The sequence below is a fragment of the Musca autumnalis genome, unplaced genomic scaffold, assembly GCF_047663935.1.
Source record: "Musca autumnalis isolate F117 unplaced genomic scaffold, ASM4766393v1 scaffold_3, whole genome shotgun sequence".
NCBI lineage: Eukaryota > Metazoa > Arthropoda > Insecta > Diptera > Muscidae > Musca > Musca autumnalis.
In genome coordinates, this window is record NW_027411866.1 from 202,476,453 (window position 1) to 202,502,953 (window position 26,501).

At 32.2% G+C, this 26,501-nt stretch overlaps 1 protein-coding gene across 6 annotated transcripts in view; it reads right to left on the bottom strand.

Moving 5' to 3' along the window:
* The window catches only part of MICAL-like (protein), a 517,823-nt gene that overhangs the window by 269,200 nt on the left and 222,122 nt on the right, over positions 1–26,501 (bottom strand). For 3 of the 6 annotated variants that reach the window (XM_073976328.1, XM_073976327.1, XM_073976323.1), the window contains exon 1: positions 677–1,429. The exons of 2 other annotated variants lie outside the window; for them this stretch is intronic. The gene's annotated coding sequence lies outside the window, so the exon portion shown is untranslated. Of the gene's footprint in view, positions 1–676; positions 1,430–26,501 lie in introns of those variants that run through there. One more of the 6 variants, XM_073976326.1, reaches the window with a different exon arrangement.

A 26,501-nucleotide genomic window follows, 5' to 3' on the forward strand; every position in this document is an offset into this window, starting at 1 on the left:
GGGCACCGTGTAATTGGTGCCGATTAAAAACAAATTTAATTCAGATCTTGCGAACTTTACCTTTATTCAGTAGGGTATGTAGTAGGTATGCATGTTTTTTTGTTGCTGTTGTTCTCAAAACCACAAAAAAGAATCACAATAATAGCGCCACAGCCATAGAAGTGAAGTGGAAAATTAAGTGCAAAGAAGAACATAACTTCTTTAAACATTGATGAGGAGGATGAAATGACGACACCCCAGAGTTAAAGTTATGAACGGGATGAGCCAACCAGCCAGCCGGCAGAAATGACAGACAAATGGCTAAGGCGGTTAGATGGATGGGACGGGATGATAGGTATGAATAAATGAATATGAATAATACTACTCTTTCTGACTGACTGGTGGTATACGCAAAACAACCGTTACTATTTTAACCAAAGACAACAACCGCAAAAACAGCAACAACAAAACACAAGAAAGTCAAGCAAAAAAAAAAAAAAAAAAAAGAAACATTAACAACTCAACACGTTGTGGAGTAAGGAGACAACAAAACTATGCAAAAATTACTTGGTAATTAAGACAAGACAACAACAAAATCACAATGAATGATTTTTTTTTTTTTTGCTACAGAAAAACTATTCACTTTGGTTTGGCAAAAACAAAGAAAAAATTCAAGTTATAATTATCGTCATTTTACCTTTCTTAATGGAGGGAAAGAAGACACAGGTGATGACGACAAAACGGCCACAATATTTAAATTTCACACACACTTAAAAAATGTAACACCAAATATTAGAAATTTGTTAGCAAAAAATACACTTCTTTTTTTTCTTTAACAAACACAATTAGTTATGATTTTAAATGATTTTTTTCTATAACTTGTAACTTAATGATGTTTGACCCCAAAAAATATTGGCTCAAGGGGTTATGTTATTTAGACTCTTTCAAAAATATTTTTTAAAAAAAAATTATATTTTAGGCACCTTTTTTTCTTGGTTGAAAATATTTTGCATTCCTTTTTTTTTAATTCACAACTTTTTTATTTACACTGCGTTTGCTTGTATGTTGTTTGTTATAGCTAATCAATTTAATTTTTATTAATCAATTTTGTATTTAATTTGTTGTTTTGTAAACACGTTTTGTTGGTTGGTTCTATTGTTTTCAATAAGATAAGCTTTTTATCTGCTTCTTCTTGGTATTATTTATTTTCATTCAAATCTAAGCTCAGCACACAGTGAAACTTGTTGAATTTTTGTTGTTGTTATTCTTTTGTACTGAATTTATTTAAGCAACGATACTCGTTTTCAAGGGATTTTTTTATTTGTAAAATGTTTCACGTTGTTTTTTCTACGTTTATTTAACAATTTTTTGATGATGTCACACGTTGATCTCACGACCGGCGTAAAGCAACTGAAATAAATGTTAACAATGCAGACGTATGAATATGAAATGAAATAACAACACGCATACCCCACCGCACACTCACCAGCGGGAAGTTAACTCAATGGGTTTGATTTTGGCGTCTCTCACTCTCTTTTGCTGAAAATGTTATCTCCACGTTGGGGGGTGCATGCTATGTGGTTTTTGTTGTTACTGTTTGTGGGGGTCTTTACCGTTGAGTGGTTGTGAGAAGGCAGAGAGAGGTTAATTTTCGTAATATGTTGTACTCTCAACCACGGTTGCCACCAGGCAAAAAAATTGTCTACCAAAATTTTCGGAAAATTTTACCAAAAAGTTACCAACAAAGTAAATTTGCCATTTCATTTGTTACTCATCGAACTATGCATCGAAAAATCTGTAAAAGGTAAATGCATGAATAACAACAACTAACAAATTTACAAAAAAAATTTAATTTTTTTACATTTTGAAAATCCTCTAAAATAGAACAAATTTGAATCAAAATGCAAATATAATGCATACAGAACTGTCGCAGGTCGTTGTTATTACAATTTAACGATGAAAAGAAGTATTTTATGGTAGCAAATTTCGATGTTTCAAATTTCATGAGTAGACCCTATTACATTTTGAAAACCAATGGCATGTTCCAGTACTGCAAGAATCGGCTAATTTCTACTATTTTTTTTTTTTTTGATAACATAAAGGAAAAATTGTTATGGTAGTAAAAAATAGTAGTTTGTACAATCAACGTACATGAAAATTTTCATAGTCTGGCATAAGTCTATAAAAAGTTACCAAATCAAAAACGAAGTTACCAATTTACCAACCGTATAAAAAGTTACCAAATTTGGTAATATTCTACCAACTGTGGCAACCGTGCTCTCAACTTGTGGATTTTTTCAGCACACAGCTGAATAACCAACAATGGGGAGCACAACTCCACTGAGAAATGTAAACAAACCATTGTTTATTCTCTGTTGTCATAACGATGGAGCATGTGATTCAGTGTGGCTAATAAAACGATTTTTCCTGGGTACCACAAAAACTAGTCAATTTTAGTTTTGTCATATTAGGCTGAATTCTAAAGGAAAACTATGTATATACCCATCAGAAAGCAACGGGAAACCACTGATGTACCATCCCTTGAAAATAATGCAATTATGAATACAACACAAAACATATGGCCCTCAATCTCCGGTAACTCGAGGGTGCTAAGAATCCCGGGAGGTAAAACAAACCAAAAACTAACAAGTAGGAAAAGCGTTAATTTCTGTCGGGCCGAACTTTTTATACCCTCCACCACAAAATTCAGCCATTTCGGTGGATTAATATGGCTACAACCTCAAAATACCGAATATCGGAAGCTACTGTTCTATGGGGGTTATATGATGGCGTGGACCTATACCTACGAATTTCTGGGGGAAAGTTGTATACCCCAAACGAAGACTTAATACCAAATTTCAGCCATCTCGGTGTGATAATGAGGCAAAAACCTTCAAAATACCGAATATCGGGAGATATCGTCCTATGGGGGCTATATCAAAACGTGGACCTATATAAACATTTTATGGTAGAAATGTTTCTTAGCCTCTGGAAATTCAAAATACAAAGTTACAACCGATTCTGTTGTCAAATAAGACTAATACATTCAAAATCTGGAGACACAAAATACCAAATTACAACCAATTCGGCGGTGAAATGGGACAAATATCTTAAAAATTTCTTACGACGACGACGCGTCACGCGTCATTTTGTATGGGGGCTATACGAAAGCGTGGACCTACATAGCCCGCTTTCAATACCAAAAGTCCTACATACATATAATAGATTTTCCCAAAATTTCATCCACCTACGTCAATCCGTTCGGACGCTAGAGTGATTTCCACAGACGGACAGACAGACAGACGGACGGACATCGCTATATCGATGTAGAATTGCACGCTGATCAAGAATATATAGTTTGTGGGGTCTACAATGATTATTTCGAGTAGTTACAAACGTAGTGACAAACTTAATATACCCCCATCCTATGGTGGAGGGTATAAAAACTGGAACATGGAATGTCCGCAGTTTGTTCGAGCCTGGCAAACTAGCCAACACACTTAATGAAATGGAAATTGTTCAGGTAGACTTCATCGCTGTCCCAGGAACAAGTGGACAGTATGGATTGGGAAATAGAAATGAAAGAGGTGACAGACTAATAGAATTCTGCCAAGAACACCGAATGAAAGTAGCAAGCACATATTTCTGCCTACCCCCAGACGACTGTACACATGGAAATTGCCAGAAGATAGAACAGGAAACACAATTAGAAACCAAATTGATTTCATTCTCATAGATACGCGCCACTTTAGGTCTATAACAAAGGCCTCGACATACCCAGGAGCAGGTGTTCCTTCTGATCATAATCCTCTTATGGCAAATATGTGCACCAAGATTATGTCTAAATCCAAGGAAACATATCGTCAAAAACTTGATATTGGAAATCTTGCAAATCCCATCATTAAATGTAATATACCGCATAACTTTGCAACTGTACACAATTAATGATGATGAGGTTGAAAATATATGGGAAAGATTTAAAACTACCATAAAAACCATATCTCAACATCATCTGGGAAACTACACAAAACCAAAGAATAAGTATTGGATGACGGATGAAATTCTACACCTTATCGATGAACGCCGAAAATACAAAAATTCAAATAACGGACTGTATTGGGAGCTTAACAGAGAAATTCAAACAGCCATACGAGCTGCAAAAATCGCTTATTTGAATAATCAGTGCGAAGTAATAGAAAGATTGAGAAACCTACACGTTAATTACAACCTACACAAGAAATTAAAGGAAGCTGCTGATGTATATCGTAAAACAACTTCTGCTGTACTATACAATGAGAACAATGAAATAGTGACTGAGATTAGCGATAAAAAAGAATTTGTCTGGAACGAGTATAACGGACTCTGAAGTAGAATGGGCCATTAAATCTTTAAGGGACAAAAAGCAACTGGGCCTGACGAGATACCTTCAGTAGTGGAATTCTGTAACTTATTTTTTGAGTTACCGACAAAAATCGGTAAAATTAAAATGCTTATAATTTCGGTAATTAACGATATTACTCGGTAAGTTAGCGACCAATAAAAAGTAGTCGCAAAGTTCTACCGATAACAACGGTGTTGTCCACTTTTATTGATATATTTCATTCACAATTTTGCGTTTTAATTTTACCGATATTTGTCGGGAACTCAAAAAATGAGTTACAGAATTCCACTACAGAAATATTAAAATTCATTGATGGAAACAACCTACAACTATTTACTAAACTTTTCAACCATATACACTCCGGTTCATCTGAATAGAACCAACCAATATTTGCCTACAAATACCGTTATATCTGAAGATAGGAGAGGAATTGTAAATTATATTTTTGTGAACATGAAAAAATGGCAAAATATTAGCTTGTTTTAATGGTTCACCAGGATACAACCACCCTTAAGAATTTACACAAATCCTTTGTCAGATGTGGTAAACTTTTACAAAAACTTTTAAAAAACAAACCAAAAACAACAAACTGAAAGAAAAATTATTTAATATGAATATAATTAATGCCATGGAGAAAAATAAGATGATCACTAACACAGCAGTTGCGCCACGAATATATGGCCTCCCTAAAATTCACAAAGAGGGAATACCACTAACACCTATCTGCTCATCTATTAATTCACCGACGTATGGACTTTCCAAATATATAGTAGAAATTTTAAAACATCTGACCGAACATTCAAAATACAACATCAAAGACGCATTGGATCTAAAATCGAGAATTAAAAATACATTTATCAATGAGGACGAAGTTTTAATATCATTTGATGTTGTGTCGTTATTCCCTAGCGTGCCAATAAATTTAGCGTTAAGGACAATAAAGGAACAATGGAATCTTATGAGTGAACACACCAAAATACCGAAGGACGTTTTTATGGAAATATTGACTCTTTGTATCAAAGACTCTAGATATTTTATATATAATGACAAGGTGTACGAGCAGAGAAAGGGACTTCCAATGGGATCATCAGCGTCGCCGATTATTGCGGACATCGTAATGGAGAATTATTGGACGCTGCAATAGAAAAGATGACGAATAAACCAAAACTAATAACGAAGTACGTAGACGACATTTTCTGCATTGTGAAGAGAACCGAAATTGACAACACTTTATACATCCTAAATTCCTTTGACAAAAACATACAATTCACCCATGAATTGGAAGTAAATAAAAAACTGCCGTACTTGGACTCAATCATAATTCGACAAGGAAACTCATTATCACTAGACTGGTACCAAAAACCAACCGCCACAGGACGTCTAATAAATTTCAACTCTAAACATCCACGAAGAGTAAACATCAATACAGCCACAAACTTTATTAATAGAGTATTAAGCATAAGTGACGAACATTTTCATCAGGCAAACGAACAAAAGATTTACAACATTCTAGCCAAAAATGAGTTCCCACATAAAACTATCTAAGAATTAATAAAACATACGAAAGAAAAACATAGAATTGTCAAGGAAACCAAAGAAGCAAAAGTATACAAAGCGATTACCTATGTACCTGGATTCTCAGAGAGGTTCAAGAATTCCAATATATATAATAAGGACAATTACCAGTTAGCTCTTAGGACTAAGAACAACGTCAACAACACATTTAGCAAAGCAAAATCGAAGTTAAAAAAGGAGGATAAGTGTAATGTTGTTTACAAAATCAAGTGCAATGGAGACGAAACCAACATATGCCCTAAGGTATATGTTGGTACAACTAAAACAAAACTAAAAACCAGACTTTCCAGGCCTTAAGTCGGATCAAAATACGGACAAACCCTTAGAACAAAAGACGGCCTTAGCAGCACATTGCACATTAACTGGACATACCCCAAATTTCAATGATGTGGATATATTAATGCAAGAAATCAATTACAAAAGACGATATACTTTAGAAATGTTGCACATAATAAATACCCCTACAAACATTAGAATGACTATAAAACTGATACTGACCACTGTGCACACATATACAGGAACATAGTCAACAAGCACTCAAGACAACAAGAAAGAAAAAACTTAGTTTAGCTCAAACGGCGTAAGAAAGCAGAGGCTTTTCTCTTTAAATGTAATCTTTGTGTTATAATTGTTATTATCAAATTGTAAATGATTGTTCTTTTTGTAGTTTATCCCTGAAGATCCCGAAATATTGGAACAAAAATAAAAACTAAACTAAACACAAACAACGTCTTTTCACTGACCTTTATCCGAAATATACATCAAATATAAAAAACTATTTATAATTATAATTAAAGGCCGTGAGTGGTGATTGCCGAAAAAATTGTGCCAAAAAATGGTATTAGGGTCTTGGAATTTGATGAAAATCGATGCTTCGAGCTCCAAAAAATATTCATATAAAAGAAATCGGTAGAAATAATTTACAAAGTAACAATTTTATACTGAATTATGTTCAACATTTTCAAGACTACAATAAAATTATAAAAAAAGTCATATTTGATAGGTTTATGAGTCCTAAACAATGGAAATATAGTGAAGATAATTCAAATTTCTACCAAAAAATTTCTACCAATCCAAAAATTGATATTTTATCTCAGGAAAGTGAATGCAAATCGATGGGTTCCACCCAGTTTTGTTGGCTCTGATTCATTGTGATTTGTATGTCACATAGAAGTTTAAAACGCTTTTTACTCAGAATGGAATTTTGGAATGCGTCCACTGTAGCTCGAAAACGATGATCCGATCTTCACATCTTTTTGTGGGATTATTATACACATTAATAGCTTGTACTAAAACGAGAGACTTAAAAAAAATGTTTGACTGATTTATGGCGAAAAAAACTATCCATTTTATACGCTCCACCATAAGATGGGGGGTATATTAAGTTTGTCATTCCGTTTGTAACTACCCGAAATAATCATTGTAGACGCACAAACAATATATCGTCACCATAAATGCCGGAAGACGTAACCGACATGAAAATCGAAATTCGTTTTTTGGTGGAATCTGATACATAAGCTAAAATACATGCTCTGGCAAAATTTTAAGCTTCTACGTTCAAATGGGATAATATTGCCGATTTTGTTGTAATGGAGGATCTCAAAACTAAGCACTTCAGCGGTTTTGGTTTTACTACTAATTCCCCTTCGTATATGATCGATAATGTCCCATATACTCGCCTTCATAAGATTAATATTCCATAAAACAGTTTTTAATTTTATAACGTTTTTTGCTTCTCCTGTAAAGTTTTATTTTTGTGGGTTACGTCTTCCGGCATTTATGGTGACGATATATTCCTGATCAGCGTGCAATTCTAAATCGATATAGCCGTGATCGTCCTTCTGTGGAAATCACTCTAGCGTCCGAACGGGTTGAAGTAGGTTGATGAAATTTTGGTAAAATCTATTGTTGTACGTAGGACTTTTGGTATTGAAAGCGGGCTATGTAGGTCCACGTTTTCGTATAGCCCCCATACAAAAATGTGACGTGGAATGCGTCGTGGTTTTTAGGATTTTTTAAGATATTTGTCCCATTTGAACACCGAACTGGTTGTAATTTGGTAGTTTGTGTCTCCAGAGGCTAAAAAACATTTCTACCAAAATTAGTTTATATAGGTCCACGTTTGGTATAGCCCCCATATCGCCCCATTTATAGTATGCGTCATTGAAGGATATTTTGAATGTATGAGTCCCGTTTGACAACCGAATTTTTTGTGTTTCCAGAGGCTAAGAAATATTTCTACCAAAAAAATTTCATATAGGTCAACGTTTTGATATAGCTCCCATAGGACGGTATCCCCCGATTTTCCGTGTTTTGAAGGTTTAAGCTATATTATCAAACCATAATGGCTGAAATTTGGTATTTAGTCCTCCTTTGGGCGACAAAACCTTATCACGGAAATTTATCGGTATCGGTCCACGTTTTGATACAACGGTACATCCTGATTTTCGGTATTTTGAAGGTTTTAGCCTCACTATCGCACCGAAGTTGCTGAAATTCGGTATTTAGTCTTTCTCAATATTCCACCGAAATGGCTGAAATTTGCTATTTAGACTTCGTTCGGGGTACTCAAACCTCCCCTTTAAATTTGTCGGTATAGGTCCACGCCTTCATATAGCCCCCATGGAAAGGTACCTCCCGATTTTTCGTATTTTGAAGGTTGTGTCTTCAATATTCCACAAAAAAAAAGATGAAATTTGGTAATTAGTCTTCAATGTGATATAAAACTGTTCGCCAGAAATATGTCTGTACAGGTCCACGCTTTCACATTGCACCATTTCTGACTAAAATTCGTCGGTATAGGTCCACGTTTCGATATAGCCCCCATAGAACGGTACCTCCCGATTTTCGTAATACTGAAGATTGTTGCGTAAATATTCAACCGAAATGGCTGAAATTCGTTATTTCGTCTTCCAAGAGTTATAAACTATTCCAGAAGAGTATTATCAGTATAGGTCCACGTCTTCCTGTATCCCCATAGAAGCGTACTACCTGATTTTCGGTATTTTTTAAGTTTTAGCCACATTATCTTACCGAAATATAGGAAATTTGGTATTTAGTCTTCCCTGAGCCTAAAAACTTTCAGAAATTTGTCGGTATAAATCGACGTTTTGAAATAGCACCCATAGAACGGTGTCTCACATTGTTTTACCGAAATTGCTGAAATTTAGTAAAAAGTCTTCTTCATACCCGAAAGGAAACTAATTATTCCACTTTACTTCAATACAACTTGTGGTGGAGGGTATAACAAGTTCGGCCCGGCCGAACTTAACGCCGTTCTTACTTGTTTAATTATAAAGCAGCCTTCGACGTTCGAAGGTATTCCAAGCGATGTTAGGATTTGGTATTCCTGCAAAGCTCATTCAACTATGTAAGATGATATTAACTGTACCCGATCCTCCGTTAAAATAGGATATAACCTCTCCGAACAGTTAAGTGGTCTTTTCAAGATCCTGCTCGAAAGGTTATAGGATATGCAAAAGTTAAAAGAAATGGCACAATTTATACAAATAGGCACATGTTATTTGGTTATTCCGACGCACAATGTCGCGAGTTCATATTAACTGTGGCCAAAAATAGAAGGAGTTGTCGTAGGTACATCAATTTTGGTACACGTACCTATTATTGACTTACAATCTTCAGGACAAAAAATTGGGTTGGTCGGTCCACGTTTTGATATAGACCCCATAGAACCGTACCTCCCGATTTTCGGTATTTTTAATGTTTTAGACATAATGCCCAACCGAAAGTAGTCAAATTTTGTGGTTAGTCTTCGGCAGAGGTATCAAACATTCCAACAGAGAATTGTGGGCTTAGGTCCACGTTTTGATATAGTCCCCATACAACGGTACCTCCCGATTATCGGTATTTTGAAGATTTAAGCCTCATTATTACACCAAAATTGCTGATATTTTGTATTTAGTGTTCGTAGGGGGCATTATACTTTCACCTTGAAATTTGTCTGCATAGGTCTACGCCTTCATATTGCCCCCATAGGACGCTACCTCCCGATTTTCGGTATTTTGGAGGTTTTAGCCTGATTATCACACCGAAATGGCTGAAAATTGGTATTAAGTCTCCGTTGGGAGACTTATAACCTTCCACCAGAAATATGTCGGTATAGGTCCTCGTCTTCCTATAGCCCCCATAAAACCGTGCCTCCTCATTTTCGGTATTTTGAGTGTTGTGGCCTCAATATCCACCCGATATGACTGAAATTTGGTGTTTAGTCTTCATATTGTTTGTGAGCATATTGAATATATCAAACTATTGCCTTTATATATGAGAAGCGGTAAATTTTTTGTACAAAATCGAATTTTGATTTTCGCTGTTCACAATTTTTTTAAAAATTGATATTTTTAAAATTCTCTTGTTTTAAAGCAAGACTATTAGGTACTTAATAAGCCCACAAAAATATATGATGATCGGTTCATTCGTTTTCGCGCTATAGCCAACACCGCAAAACGATTTGTTAAAAAAGGGGGTATCCTCTCAGTGAGGTGGTCGCTGAAAAAGAGAAATTACACATTCGTCTGCAAACCTCTGCAGCTGTGACCTTTACATATTTGAAGTACTTACTTTTTACTACTCCTACAGCAAAAATATCGATATACACTTTTATACAATTTTTTTCCCACTCCACTTAATTTAAAATTTGCTTCAGAAAATTAATAAAATTAGAAATACATGTTTGGGTAAATGTAAACACCATATGATTAATATTTACATGCAAACAAAAGTGCAGCCATGTTTATTACATCCCAAGAGAACTTAGGAACGATTTTTGCAGCGACCGTTACTTTTAAATTTTAAATATTAACGCATAATATAAATTATTAATTTTAGAAAAAAAACACAAAAATACGTATTAACTAAAATTGTCGGATTTAAATCCTCATATAGCAAAAACTACTTCACGTATCAGTACCAAAATTCAGATTCTTCTTAATTAATATGTTTTCTATCATTCCCCATCAATAAATTTGTTCAACAAAGTATTTCGTTTTTACCATTCTTGGCCACTGTCGTGACACTGTGCGACGACATTCACATCATGGGTCGATCAATAAAATAAATAACTGTTTCTTTAAAACAACTCGAAAGAGAATCTTTTTAAGTGGGTCTGGTAGTAAGCGGAGATAAAATAAAGTTGAATATCGAAAACAAGTACATTTTACGGCGCACCAGATCAAGTTAAAGCCATTATCATGATATAAAACGACACTTTAAACGTAATTTAACCCAACTCTAACCCGTAAAGAAGCTCTAATGTAAACATACCTCCTCCATCCCAAAAAAACGACGTGTTTTACTCCATACAAATAATGATACAACATTGTTTGGAGCTGATTCCAATTGGAGTGAATTTCACTCAGTTAAACCAAATGTTCTCTCTCACTTGGTAATTTCCCTATTTTTCTCAATGCATTGAATTTGAGTGATTTTTGTGTTTGCCTCACTGGGGGTCTGTGGGGGTATCTTGTTGCGTTTGCAGCAACAAATGCTTTTTTGATTTCGCTTTTGAGTGGTAATATCGAGTGTTTCGTTGTTGATGGATGGAAAGCAAAGACAAACCAGAGAAACAAAAAACACTTGTTATTTGTTTACAATTTTGATTTGTAAAAAAAGTAAAATGTAAACAAAACAAAACTTTAATTGTAATACATACTTTGTGCTCAGAGGGGGGTTTTGTACGGGTAGTTAGGTTGGTGGTGGTGGGTGTTGAGATAAACATTAAAAAATCCATTAATTTGTTAATGATTGCAAGAAAGACGTCTCAAATTTGATAGTAAATAAGATCTGAAAGAAGAGATGTTGGAAATGTGTGGTTTTGACATGAAGTCGTTATAAAATTAATGTTGGTTATTATGCCTATTTAGGTTTTAATATCAAACATTTGAATGTTAAAGCAGAAGTGCTTAGCAAATTTGGTATATTAGTTGTATGAGTCTATTTGAAAGCCAAATAATTTAATATCAGTTTTGTAAGAGTTAATCAAAATTGAGTGAGGTAAAAAGGGGGATTACCTTCTTTGTGGGCTTCGAGTACACTTTTCGATTTATCGAACTTTATAGCTATAACGTGCATATTCGGTGTAATAAACATACTTCAATAATATGGGTAGACCATTCTGCATAGACTGAGAATATGAGTATCATATGAAACTATCGTTGCAGGGATTGCGTATAAAATTATAAAATTTTCACTAGCTATATCATGTTGTGGGAATGGATTGAAGTTCCCTTAAAGTAGTAAATGACCTTGCTGGTCATGTAGGCAGGAAAAAACTTCCGGAAAAAAATAAGAAATGTAGAAAATGTAAATGTAGAGCAGGCAAAGATATATTTTAGAAAAACAAAACAAGTAAAAAAGTATCAGTTGGCTTTGCCGACAGAGGCATACCCTCAGCCTGTGTGGATTGAAAATTTTTCAAAATGTTGGGCGTACAAACCGACAAAAGTATGAATAGGATTAAAGCTCAAAAATTTGCGGGGTTATCTATAGATAGGGCTTTTTATCACACTAGCTTACGCAAAACATAATTTCGCTGTATACAGGGCCACTAGGAAAACCGTCGGTAAAATGTCCAAAGGATCCTCGAACCACACAAAAATGTTGGATTGGACAGATAAGGCCCAAAATTGAACATAAACTAAGTTTCGACAATATTTAGAGATCCAAAGTTTGGACCAAATCGGTTGCTACGTCTATGAGAAGTGATTCGAGAGAACGTCTTAAATTGAATTCATCCAAAATTTTGTGTGGGAGGTATCTGAAGGAGTGGACAAATATAGTCCATATTTAAACCTGATCTATATTTGGTAGATATATTAGGATGTGTAAAGTATGGACCGAATCGGTCACTCCGATCAAGAGTAATCGTGCGCATAATTTTCCCGAACATTTTTGAACTTTTGTGGGGGAGGTACCTGAAGGAGTGGACCGATATGGTTTATCTTCCAACTTCAACCAAGTTTGCACAAAATATTACGAAGGCCATATTTTGGATCGTATCGGCAGATCCGTTCGAGAGTTATCTTGCGCTCCAACCACTACACACGGTGTCACAGGGTTTTTTGTATCTTTCAGGCTATTTTCTCAGGAAGTATTGATTTGCCGCTGCTGAAATTTATACCGTCGTATGAGAGGCGGTGAATACAGGACCGATATAACCCATCTTCGAACTTAAACAAAGTTTGGACAAAATTTTACGAAGGTCAAATTTTGGCAGAATCGGCAGATCCGTTCGAGAGTTATCGTGCGCTCCAGCCAGACAGACAGACGGACATGGCTAAATCAACTCCAAATTGTCTGAAACGGATTTCGTCCTAACATACTTGCGGCCTAAAACCATTATTTCGATGAGGCACATTTTGCCCGTATGAAAGTGTATGTACCCTCGTTAGCATAAATGCTGAGGGTATAAAAATGAACAGTTGGAAAGAAGACTTGCAGGACTTTACAAAGATATCAATATTGTTATGGATAACTTTCCAGAAAATTGGAAAATAATCATGGGTACTTTCGGAAATTTGAAGGCCCGTATATCTGGAAGTATTGACCGCTACCTGAAAAAAATAATGGGTGGAAAAAGTCTTCCAGGGCTTTGCAATGATATCCATATACCAATGGTCAACTGCCAAGAAAATTGGAGAATAATAATTGCGTAACTTTGAAGGACCATATCTCGGGAAGTACGGACTTGTATATATTGCTGTACTCAGTACCTGCGGTAAAAAATAAAAAAAAATATTCGGGACCGGACCTTAAGTTTTTTGGCACTGTAAACTGTTTGTACATTTATGCTAACAAAGGTACAAGGACCCCAAGTATGTTTGGACGAAATCCGTTTCAGACAATTTGGAGTTGATGTAGCCATGTCCGTCCTTCTGCCTGTCTGGCTGGATGGAGCGCACGATAACTCACGAACGTATAAACCGATTCGGTTCAAATTTTGGTCTCGTAATATTTTGTCCAAACTTAGTTTAAGTACGAAGATGGGTTATATCGGTCCACTTCTTCCAGTACCTTCCCCACAAAAGTTCGAAAATGTTCGGAAAATTTGTGCGGAGGTAATCCTTTTGGTCCATACTTTGCACATCGTGACTTTTCTACCAGACTTAGATGAGGTTCCAATATGGACCCAATAGATCCACTCTTTCGGGTACCTGCCACACAAAATTTCGGAAAAGTTCAGTTTAGAGCCATCTCACGAATCGCTGTGATTTTCGTTTTAGCAACTTGTATTCACTGCCCTCCACACGGCGGTACAAGTTTCATTAGGGGCAAGTCCATACTTTCTGAGAAAATAGCCTGAAAGTGGTTGGAGCGCAAGATAACTCTCGATCGGATCTGCCAATTCGGTCCAAAATTTGGCCTTAGTTATATTTTGTTCAAACATAGTTTAAGTTTGAAGATAAGCCATATCGGTCCACTCCTTCAGTTACCTCCTGAAAAAAATTATTTCAATATACACATGCTGAGGGTATATCTCGGTCGGCAAAGCCGACTGATACTTTTTTACTTGTTAAAGAATATTTTTCAAACATCCTCAGAGCCAAAAACGTGGATTTTTTAAAGAATATTTTTCAAACATCCTCAGAGCCATAAACGTGGATTTTTTAAAGAATATTTTTCAAACACCCTCAGAGCCATAAACTTGAATTTTTTAAAGAATATTTTTTATACATCCTCAGAGATATAAACTTAGATTTTGTAAACACTATTTTTCAAACATCCTCGTAGCCATAAACTTGGATTTTTTAAAGAATTTTTTTAAAATATTGTCAGAGCCATAAAGAATATTTTCCAACATCCTCAGATCCATAAACGTGGATTTTTACAGTGTTTTATTTAAATTGCTTTGGTGTGTGTTAAGTTCAAATCTGGTAACTCAATTTTAATACGGTTGCGGTTGACCAATCGAACTAAAACTTTGCACATTTTTCAGATTTGGATGACAATACACGGATTTGAAATCAAAACCAATATTGGTCCATATTTACACTGTTTTACAGTGTTTTATCTAATTTGCTTTTCAAATCTGGTAACTAATTTTTCACACAATTGCAGTTGACCAATCGAACTTAAAATTTGCACACATTTCAGATTTGGATGACAATATATGAATATAAAATCAAAACCAATATTGGTCCATTCATACAGTGTTTTTACGGTGTCTAACTTAACCCCCTTTTCAAATCTGGTAACTGATTTTTAAAACGGTTGCAATTGACCAATCGAAGTAAAACTTTGCACACTTTTCAGATTTGGATGACAATACGTGAATATGAAACCTAAATCAATATGGGTTTTTTGTCCTATAGCCCCCATATAACGGTACCACCCGATATTCCGGTATTTTGCTTTTCAAATCTGGTAACTCATTTTTCACACATCTGCAGGTGACCAATCGAACTAAAACTTTCCAAGCTTTTCAGATTTCAGGATGACAATGAATTTGAATTCAAAACTAATATTGGTCCATTTTTACAGTGTTGTACAGTGTTCAATTTTACATGCTTTTCAAATCTGGTAACTCATTTTTAACACGGTTGTAATTGACCAAGCGAACTAAAACTTTGCACACTTTTCAGATATGGATGACAATACTTGAATATGAAACCAAAACCAATATGGGTACATTTTTTCCTCTTGCTCCCATCCAGCTGTACCACTCGATTTAAGGTATTTTATCGTCATTTTAAGCCCGTATTGGCTGTTTTTGGACAACTAGGGTTTCCAATGGTACAGAAACGTACCCATTAAAAATTATGGACATAGGTCCAGGTTTTGGGTATAGCCCCCATATAGCGGTACCGCCCGTTTTCAAGTGTTTTAAGGATTTTATCTTCATTTTTATACCGAATTGCGTGTAACTTGACATTTGTAGATCCCAGTGGTACAGAAATTTCTTCACCAAAAATTGTGACATAGGTCCAGGTGTTGGTATAGCCCCCATATTACGGCTCCACCCGATTTCCAGTGTTTTTTGTCTTAATTTTTGGGCCAAAATCGCTGTAACTTTGATTTCGAGTTCCCAACTTCTCCACCAAAAATTATGGACATAGGTCTAGGTTTTGATATTGCCCCTATAAATGGCTCTCATTGACAACAAGTCGATTTTGTCGCGTTTTCATAGTCATTTTTTTCATTTACCACTGTTTTCTCAGAAAAAAACTGTGTTTTGTGTTTTTGTATGTTCTGCAACGAATATACAAAAAACAAAATATAACCTTTTTCTGAAGAAAAACAGGGTAAATGCACAAAACGACCACGAAAACGCGACAAAATCGATTTGTTGTCAATGAGAGCCGTACCTAAAATTTTCTGGCCGACATTTTTGCAGAACATTTCGAAGCTGAAAAACGTCATCCTGTGGTACTTTTATAGCGGTTTTTAAAATAAAGGACGAAAAGGACATGGAAGGAAGCGAGTTAGAAGGTCGAAATGTTCTACGAAAAAGATCCTCATTAGATTTGACTGAAGAAGTGTCATCTTAAAAATAAGCTAAAATAACTGCGAACAAAGATATACCGCTAGATCCTGATGGCTTATAGGGTATCCAGTGATAAATTCATCACGCCATAACTCAAAAGTTCGACTCACGGCGGATCTGCCCTTTGGGATTCTGAATATACTCATCAAGGGCTTTCACCCCCAAAAGGAATTTTCCACCCCCCAGACCACGAGCTCCATTTTGTTGCACAGTGTTATATACTTATTAAAAGAATATTTTTCAAACTTCCTCAGAGCCATTTTAATATTTCCTGTCATCTCTTACCTCCTTCACAGAAGTTCAATTTTTGGCTTAATTACAATTTTCTTCCCAAATCACAATTCTCCTTCTTATTGCATAAATCCAACATCGGTTTATTGCCAAGTACCTTGCCTACCTAGCACTTCATCAGTGCCATTATTCACCAACACTCGATTGGTTGGTTTGTTACCTGGCCTGAGAAAAGTCAATATTTGTCTACATCGTGTTTGATCGTATTTTAATAACTAATCAAATGAAATCAAATCGATCGGTCGGTCGACGGTAATCGAAACCCTACGTTATTTCTTCACTACATGACAAATGCGAGTGAGAGTCGTCATCCATAGCTACACAATTGAATCGGATGATGTTGATATTCATCCATTCTATGCTTTCGGTCGGTCATTGTAATGTTTACAGACACATTAGTGGCGATTCACTTCACTGGAGTGGTAGTCAGTCAGTGGTGGTTCGTCGCCTTCGTTGTTGTCATCAATGCTTCTATTTCTTGAAATTCAAGACTCAGGCATGAGAGGAGACTTCTATAGGCAGTGGGCACCAACCAACCGACCACCTCGCACCAATGCTAGTAATGATGCGGTGGCGGAAGACATTTCTGTGTAAAGAACGCATTCTTTTGCTCCTCATCTAATGCGTCGTAGTCGTTGTAGCATTTGAATGAAGTTGGCGTTGGGTTGGCGTCTTGACAGTTTTCCACGGCGACTGTCATTTGTTTACCTTTTCGTATTTGACGATTATAAATCTGTTGTTTTTATTTACACACTTTGTGAAGTCACATTTGTTGGGCATAGAACAAATGCCAAGATCGAAGGGGAGGGAAGGCAAACAGCTAGGAAAAAGTTACAGTTTTTTTAACTTGGACAACATTATCTGTATCAACAACTGCTGGTTAGTTACTTTAGTGGGTATCTGATATCGTTCTCTTCATTTTGTTTGCCAGCCTGCCAGCTTGTTTTTGTCGGTGTCTAATTCAGTTTCGTTTCGTTTGGTCTCTTCCTACTCTGCATACATGCAGTGTAGCTCTTTGTCGGCTATACTAGAGTTTATTATTATGGTTATGATGATGAAGTGTATCAGCTAAACTTCTATTCTATTTGGTTGGTGGGAATTCTAGTTTTTTTTTTGTGGGAAGGGAGCAACATTCGGTTATGGCGTTTAAATGACCCTTAATGTGTTTGTTTTAAGATATGAATGTAGCACCACCATCCCATCTATCCGACCGTGCAGTAAGTAGAACGCTTGTGAATATTTAACACACTGGCATTAGAGCAGGAAATGTTAAAAATGTTCTACGGTAGGAAAATTGATTTAGAGTAGTTGGTAAATAGACCGCAATTTCAATCTAGATGTGTTTGTATAGGGGTTCCTCCCTCCATGTCTTTCATAATTTTCTTGACAATGTTTGAGTTATTCTAAGAATTCTCACAAGTTGACAAATTTGTTGAACATTAATATGAAATAATGGGAAAAATTATTTCAATACAGAAACAGAAAAGTTGTTTTTCCCTTAAAATGAAATGCAAAAAATGAATAAATTCTTTATATTATAAAGTGGGAAAGGTTTTTGAATATATGTACTTCCAAAGAAGACATAAAATCCACGATTATGAAAATATTTAAAAAATAATTTTTTTAAAATCCACGATATTTAAAATCTTTAAATTTTTTTTTTTAAAAATCCACGATTATTAAAATCTTTAAATTTTTTTTTTTAAAAATCCACGATTATTAAAATCTTTAAAACATATTTTTTAAAAAATCCACGATTATTGAAATCTTTAAAAAATATTTTTTAAAAAATCCACGATTATTAAAATCTTTAAAAATATTTTTTAAAAAATCCACGATTATTAAAATCTTTAAAAATATTTTTTAAAAAATCCACGATTATTAAAATCTTTAAAAATATTTTTTAAAAAATCCACGATCATTAAAATCTTTAAAAATATTATTTTAAAAAATCCACGATTATTAAAATCTTTAAAAATATTATTTTAAAAAATCCACGATTATGAAAATCTTTAAAAAATATTTTTTAAAAAATCCACGATTATGAAAATCATTAAAAAATATTTTTTAAAAAATCCACGATTATGAAAATCTTTAAAAAATATTTTTTAAAAAATCCACGATTATGAAAATCATTAAAAAATATTTTTTAAAAAATCCACGATTATGAAAATCTTTAAAAAATATTTTTTAAAAAATCCACGATTATGAAAATCTTTAAAAAATATTTTTTAAAAAATCCACGATTATGAAAGTCTTTAAAAAATATTTTTTAAAAAATCCACGATTATGAAAATCTTTAAAAAATATTTTTTAAAAAATCCACGATTATGAAAATCTTTAAAAAATAATTTTAAAAAATCCACTATTATGAAAATATTTAAAAAATAATTTTAAAAAATCCACGATTATGGAAATATTTAAAAAATAATTTTAAAAAAATCCACGATTATGAAAATATTTAAAAAATAATTTTAAAAAATCCACGATTATGAAAATATTTAAAAAATATTTTTTAAAAAATCAACGATTATGAAAATCTTTAAAAAATATTTTTTAAAAAATCCACGATTATGAAAATCTTTAAAAAATATTTTTTAAAAAATCCACGATTATGAAAATCTTTAAAAAATATTTTTTAAAAAATCCACGATTATTAAAATCTTTAAAAAATATTTTTTAAAAAATCCACGGTTATTAAAATCTTTAAAAAATATTTTTTAAAAAATCCCTGATTATTAAAATCTTTAAAAAATATTTTTTAAAAATACACGATTATTAAAATCTTTAAAAAATATTTTTTAAAAATACACGATTATAAAAATCTTTAAAAAATATTTTTTAAAAAATCCACGATTATTAAAATCTTTAAAAAATATTTTTTAAAAAATCCACGATTATGAAAATCTTTAAAAAATATTTTTTAAAAAATCCACGATTATGAAAATCTTTAAAAAATATTTTTTAAAAAATCCACGATTGTGAAAATCTTTAAAAAATATTTTTTAAAAAATCCACGAATATGAAAATCTTTAAAAAATATTTTGTAAAGAATCCACGATTATGAAAATCTTTAAAAATATTTTTTTAAAAAATTCACGATTATGAAAATCTTTAATAAATGTTTTTTAAAAAATCCACGATTATGAAAATCTTTAAAAAATATTTTTTAAAAAAACCCAAGATTATGAAAATCTTTAAAAAATATTTTTTAAAAAATCCACGATTATGAAAATCATTAAAAATATTTTTTAAAAAATCCACGAATATTTAAATCTTTAAAAAATATTTTTTTAAAAAATCCATTATGATTATGAAAATCTTTAAAAAATATTTTTTAAAAAATCCACGAATATTTAAATCTTTAAAAAATATTTTTTTAAAAAATCCATTATGATTATGAAAATCTTTAAAAAATATTTTTTAAAAAATCCACCATAATGAAAATCGTTAAAAAATATTTTTTTTTTAAATCCACGATTATGAAAATCTTTAAAAAATATTTTTTAAAAAATCCACGATTATGAAAATCTTTAAAAAATATTTTTAAAAAAATCAACGATTATGAAAATCTTTAAAAAAATATTTTTTAAAAAATCCACGACTATGAAAATCTTTACAAAATATTTTTTAAAAAAATCCATGACTACGAAAATCTTTAAAAAATATTTTTTAAGAAATCCACGATTTTGAAAATCTTTAAAAAATCCACGGTTATAAGAATCTTTGAAAAATATTTTTTTAAAAATCCTCTATTACGATTGTATTAAAATTATATTAAAAAAATTGTAAAAAATATTTTAGAATGCTTTAGGTCTGGAGTATTCCCCCATTGGCTTAACTAGATGTTACTCTGTATTACATACTACGGCACATATAATTGTTTCTCAGCATAGATTTTCGTGGGATTTTTTTTATACTGATACAAATTAGGTTTTATTAGTTTTAGATTGACTGCTTCATTTCTTCAATAAATAAACTAGTTAATAGCTTTAAATTAAAATATACATATTTAATAAACAAATTACATATACATACATCGACCAACACATCCATTCATTTCAAATTCCTAACAAGCCACATTGAGAGTGAATACCCCTTTAAAGACATTTCTTTTAATCAAGTCAAGTTCAGGGTCTTTGTTTCTTAAAATTTTCCATTGTCTCTGTTTCTGTTTCTAGATTACAAAATTTACATACAAATAAAAGTGATTTTCTAATGCATTTTTGATTAACGTGTATCGTTTGCTAGACAAACACCAGATAATTCATTCCACATGGCATTCAAACCGCATACCACAACATTCCATCCCATCCCAACACAATTCCATCTATCTAACATATTTACCGTCATCAATCCCAGTAAAACGATCATTCATTCATTCTCATACAGATTACGGAGATTACTTTCATTCATTCTCTATTCATTTCATTCATTTAATTCACATTTATGCCTCATTCGAAAACATTTTTCTGAGGTTAGCCGCCGTTTGTTCTATGCCATAGCATCCGTAGCCAATAGAATAAATAATTCAAAGCTGTTTGTCTGTCCGCCATCAATTTTTTTTTCTCAACTGACATCCCCTTCTATTCATATTTGTTTAGAAAATATGTTAACATAATACCCCTGTGGCGTCATCGTCATCATTGTCCGACCGGTCGGTCGTCGGTCAAGCAACCTTAGTCAAAGTCATCAGAGTCATCAATGTTGTTGTTGTATAAAGAAGATCACATGCAAACATTTGTTTGGGGCGTCTTCAAAGTCAGACTTTGTAACATAGTAAAAGATACAGAAGGAATGATCATCATAAGGGGGGGCAATAGAATAAGGTCGACAGCAGCAACAATCGTGCCACATCGCTTAAAGCAAGAGGAAAACGACAAGGTTGGTTTTTTTCTTTATACCTGATTTGGTAGCAGTGGAAAATTCACACACTGCAGGTGATAATCGCTTACAATGTTCTAGGCGACATACAATAGAATTTCAAACAAATGTTAAGACGGATACATTTATCCGTGTAAATCTAAAGACAGAACATTGTACATCCATAAACAGTATGAAGTGAATGGAAAAGGTGTTAGACTTACAAGACAATAAATGTCAGGTTACATGAAGGGGCAAGTGACATACGTTGCGGATTAAGAGTAAGCCTTAAGAGTATGTATGTTTTATTAACAAAAATATTTGTAAGTGGACTTTATTTAGAACAGTTTTTGTAGGACAAATAAATTGAAATATTGTTAAAGGATTCAATAAATATTTTTCAAAAATTTTATATATTTTTTTAATAAATGTTTTTTTTTCAGGACTTTCAGGCCCATAATCGTGGATTTTTTAAATAAATGTTTTTCAACGATTTTCAGGCCCATGATCGTGTATTTTTTAAATAAATTTTTTTGAAGGATTTTCAGGTCTATAATCGTGGATTTTTTTAATAAATATTTTTGAAGGATTTTTTTTTAATAAATATTTTTGAAGGATTTTCAGGCCCATAATCGTGGATTTTTTGAACAAATATTTTTGAAGGATTTTCAGGACTATAATAGTGGATGTTTTGAATAAATATTTTTGAAGATTTTCTGGCCTATAATCGCGGATTTTTTGAATAAATATCTTTGAAGGATTTTCAGGCCTATAATCGTGGATTTTTTGTATAAATATTTTTGAAGGATTTTCAGGCCCATAAACGTGGATTTTTTAAATAAATATTTTTGAATGATTTTCAGGCCCATAAACGTGGATTTTTTAAATAAATATTTTTGAAGGATTTTCAGGTCCATAAACGTGGATTTTTTAAATAAATATTTTTGAAGGATTTTCAGGCCCATAAAGGTGAATTTTTTAAATAAATATTTTTGAAGGATTTTCAGGCCCATAAACGTCGATTTTTTAAATAAATATTTTTGAAGGATTTTCAGGCCCATAAACGTGGATTTTTTAAATAAATATTTTTGAAGGATTTTCAGGCCCATAAACGTGGATTTTTTAAATAAATATTTTTGAAGGATTTTCAGGCCCATAAACGTGGATTTTTTAAATAAATATTTTTGAAAGATTTTCAGGCCCATAAACGTGGATTTTTTAAATAAATATTTTTGAAAGATTTTCAGGCCCATAATCGTGGATTTTTTAAATAAATATTTTTTAAGGATTTTCAGGCCCATAATCGTGGATTTTTTAAATAAATATTTTTTAGGGATTTTCAGGCCCATAATCGTGGATTTTTTAAATAAATATTTTTTAAGGATTTTCAGGCCCATAATCGTGCATTTTTTAAATAAATATTTTTTAAGGATTTTCAGGCCAATAATCGTGGATTTTTTGAACAAATATTTTTGAAGGATTTTCAGGACTATAATAGTGGATGTTTTGAATAAATATTTTTGAAGATTTTCTGGCCTATAATCGCGGATTTTTTGAATAAATATCTTTGAAGGATTTTCAGGCCTATAATCGTGGATTTTTTGTATAAATATTTTTGAAGGATTTTCAGGCCCATAAACGTGGATTTTTTAAATAAATATTTTTGAATGATTTTCAGGCCCATAAACGTGGATTTTTTAAATAAATATTTTTGAAGGATTTTCAGGTCCATAAACGTGGATTTTTTAAATAAATATTTTTGAAGGATTTTCAGGCCCATAAACGTGAATTTTTTAAATAAATATTTTTGAAGGATTTTCAGGCCCATAAACGTGGATTTTTTAAATAAATATTTTTGAAGGATTTTCAGGCCCATAAACGTGGATTTTTTAAATAAATATTTTTGAAAGATTTTCAGGCCCATAAACGTGGATTTTTTAAATAAATATTTTTGAAAGATTTTCAGGCCCATAATCGTGGATTTTTTAAATAAATATTTTTTAAGGATTTTCAGGCCCATAATCGTGGATTTTTTAAATAAATATTTTTTAGGGATTTTCAGGCCCATAATCGTGGATTTTTTAAATAAATATTTTTTAAGGATTTTCAGGCCCATAATCGTGAATTTTTTTAATAAATATTTTTTAAGGATTTTCAGGCCCATAATCGTGAATTTTTTTAATAAATATTTTTGAAGGATTTTCAGGCCCATAATCGTGGATTTTTTGAACAAATATTTTTGAAGGATTTTCAGGACTATAATAGTGGATGTTTTGAATAAATATTTTTGAAGATTTTCTGGCCTATAATCGCGGATTTTTTGAATAAATATCTTTGAAGGATTTTCAGGCCTATAATCGTGGATTTTTTGTATAAATATTTTTGAAGGATTTTCAGGCCCATAAACGTGGATTTTTTAAATAAATATTTTTGAATGATTTTCAGGCCCATAAACGTGGATTTTTTAAATAAATATTTTTGAAGGATTTTCAGGTCCATAAACGTGGATTTTTTAAATAAATATTTTTGAAGGATTTTCAGGCCCATAAACGTGAATTTTTTAAATAAATATTTTTGAAGGATTTTCAGGCCCATAAACGTCGATTTTTTAAATAAATATTTTTGAAGGATTTTCAGGCCCATAAACGTGGATTTTTTAAATAAATATTTTTGAAGGATTTTCAGGCCCATAAACGTGGATTTTTTAAATAAATATTTTTGAAGGATTTTCAGGCCCATAAACGTGGATTTTTTAAATAAATATTTTTGAAAGATTTTCAGGCCCATAAACGTGGATTTTTTAAATAAATATTTTTGAAAGATTTTCAGGCCCATAATCGTGGATTTTTTAAATAAATATTTTTTAAGGATTTTCAGGCCCATAATCGTGGATTTTTTAAATAAATATTTTTTAGGGATTTTCAGGCCCATAATCGTGGATTTTTTAAATAAATATTTTTTAAGGATTTTCAGGCCCATAATCGTGAATTTTTTAAATAAATATTTTTTAAGGATTTTCAGGCCCATAATCGTGAATTTTTTAAATAAATATTTTTTAAGGATTTTCAGGCCCATAATATTTTTGAAGGATTTTTAGGTCCATAATCGTGGATTTTTTAAATAAATATTTTTGAAGGATTGTTAGGCCATAATCGTGAACTTTTTAAATAAATATTTTTGAAGGATTTTCAGGCCCATAATATTTTTGAAGGATTTTTAGGTCCATAATCGTGGATTTTTTAAATAAATATTTTTGAAGGATTGTTAGGCCATAATCGTGAACTTTTTAAATAAATATTTTTGAAGGATTTTTAGGCCCATAATCGTGGATTTTTGAAATAAATATTGTTAAATATCCCTCACATAACTCAAATACGTTTATTCTGTTGTCATTTCAAAACCTCTAGTTAAGTAAATTGTTCGAATATTTCCTTCTTCTTGTACATGTCGCCCAAACACTTGATGAAAAATGAGATTCCTACAAGTTATTATTAGTTGTTAAATTCTAAATGTGGGCAGCCCCATTATGAGATATAATCAAAAGGGTAAATCATTTAGACTTGTTCTGTCTCTATTCACACAATCACAAAATGCGTGTTATGCCAAAAACCAATAGAACATCATTAAAATTTTGATGACGAAATTTTAACGTGTGGTTGTTGATAATTATCCATTCCATCATTGCTGGAGTTTGTCTGTATTCCGTCGAAGATTCAAAATGGTTAAGTGAATTGTAGGCCTAAAGCCAGCAATCGTCAGACGTACATCTACATTCAAACAATCCCACGCATCTTCTTATTATTTACGATGTTTTAAATGTTGAAATTTTGTACCGCTTATGTTCAATTTCACGAGGTACGTATTTGATCTCCTTTTTGTTATTACTTTGTCCGTCTGTTTTTTGTACCTTTTTGTAGTTGTACACACATTGTAGGTAATTGTTTGTTAAGACATGAAATGCGTTTTAATTTTTGAGAACCAAATGTATTGTTCATTTCTTTAATTCAGTTTCACACGCAATTTCAAAAGACGTTGTAGTGATGATCTTTAAAAAAATATTTCAAGAGTATTTTTTTGCTGGTCTTTTATGAATCATAAGAAGCGCGGCATTTGTTTATACCCAAAACTCAAGTATTAGATTGCGATAACGTAGAAGGGTTGAAGTGTTCTTTTGCGCCTTTTCAAAACTACTTCTTCAAATTGAATTTTTTATCTGAGGCAGCTGAAATTTGCTGACGATAAATGATTTGTTTTTTAAGAAATTTTTTATTTAAAAAAAAAAACTTTTTAAATGCGTAGAATTTATTACACACCTACTCGTTTGATGCGCGTTTTTAAGAACACCACTTTAACAATGAGTTAAGTATTTGAATTTATGCTACTCAAAGTTCATTTATTTATAAAATAATAATGAAATGTAAAATTGAAATATAACATATAAAATATAGCATAAAAACATACAATTTAAAATATAAAATACAAAATATAAAATATAACATATAGAATATAAAACATATAATATAAAATAAAAAATATGAAATATAAAATATAATATCTTTATAAATAAAAATCTAATGTCGTTCGTTGGTAGTGGCATCAGTTGAGAACGGCTGGACCGATTTGGATATTTTTTTTCTTTTTTTTTAAATGTTCTCCCAACCCAACCTATTATGGCCATAATCGTCGATTTTTTAAATAAATATTTTTGACAGATTTTCCGGCCCCAAATCGTGAATTTTTTAAATAAATATTTTTGAAAGATTTTCAGGATTATCGTGGATTTTTTAAATAAATATTTTTGAAAGATTTTTAGGCCCATAATCGTAGATTTTTTAAATAAAAATTTTTGAAAGATTTTCAGGCCCATAATCGTAGATTTTTTAAATAAATATTTTTGAAGGATTTTCAGGCCCA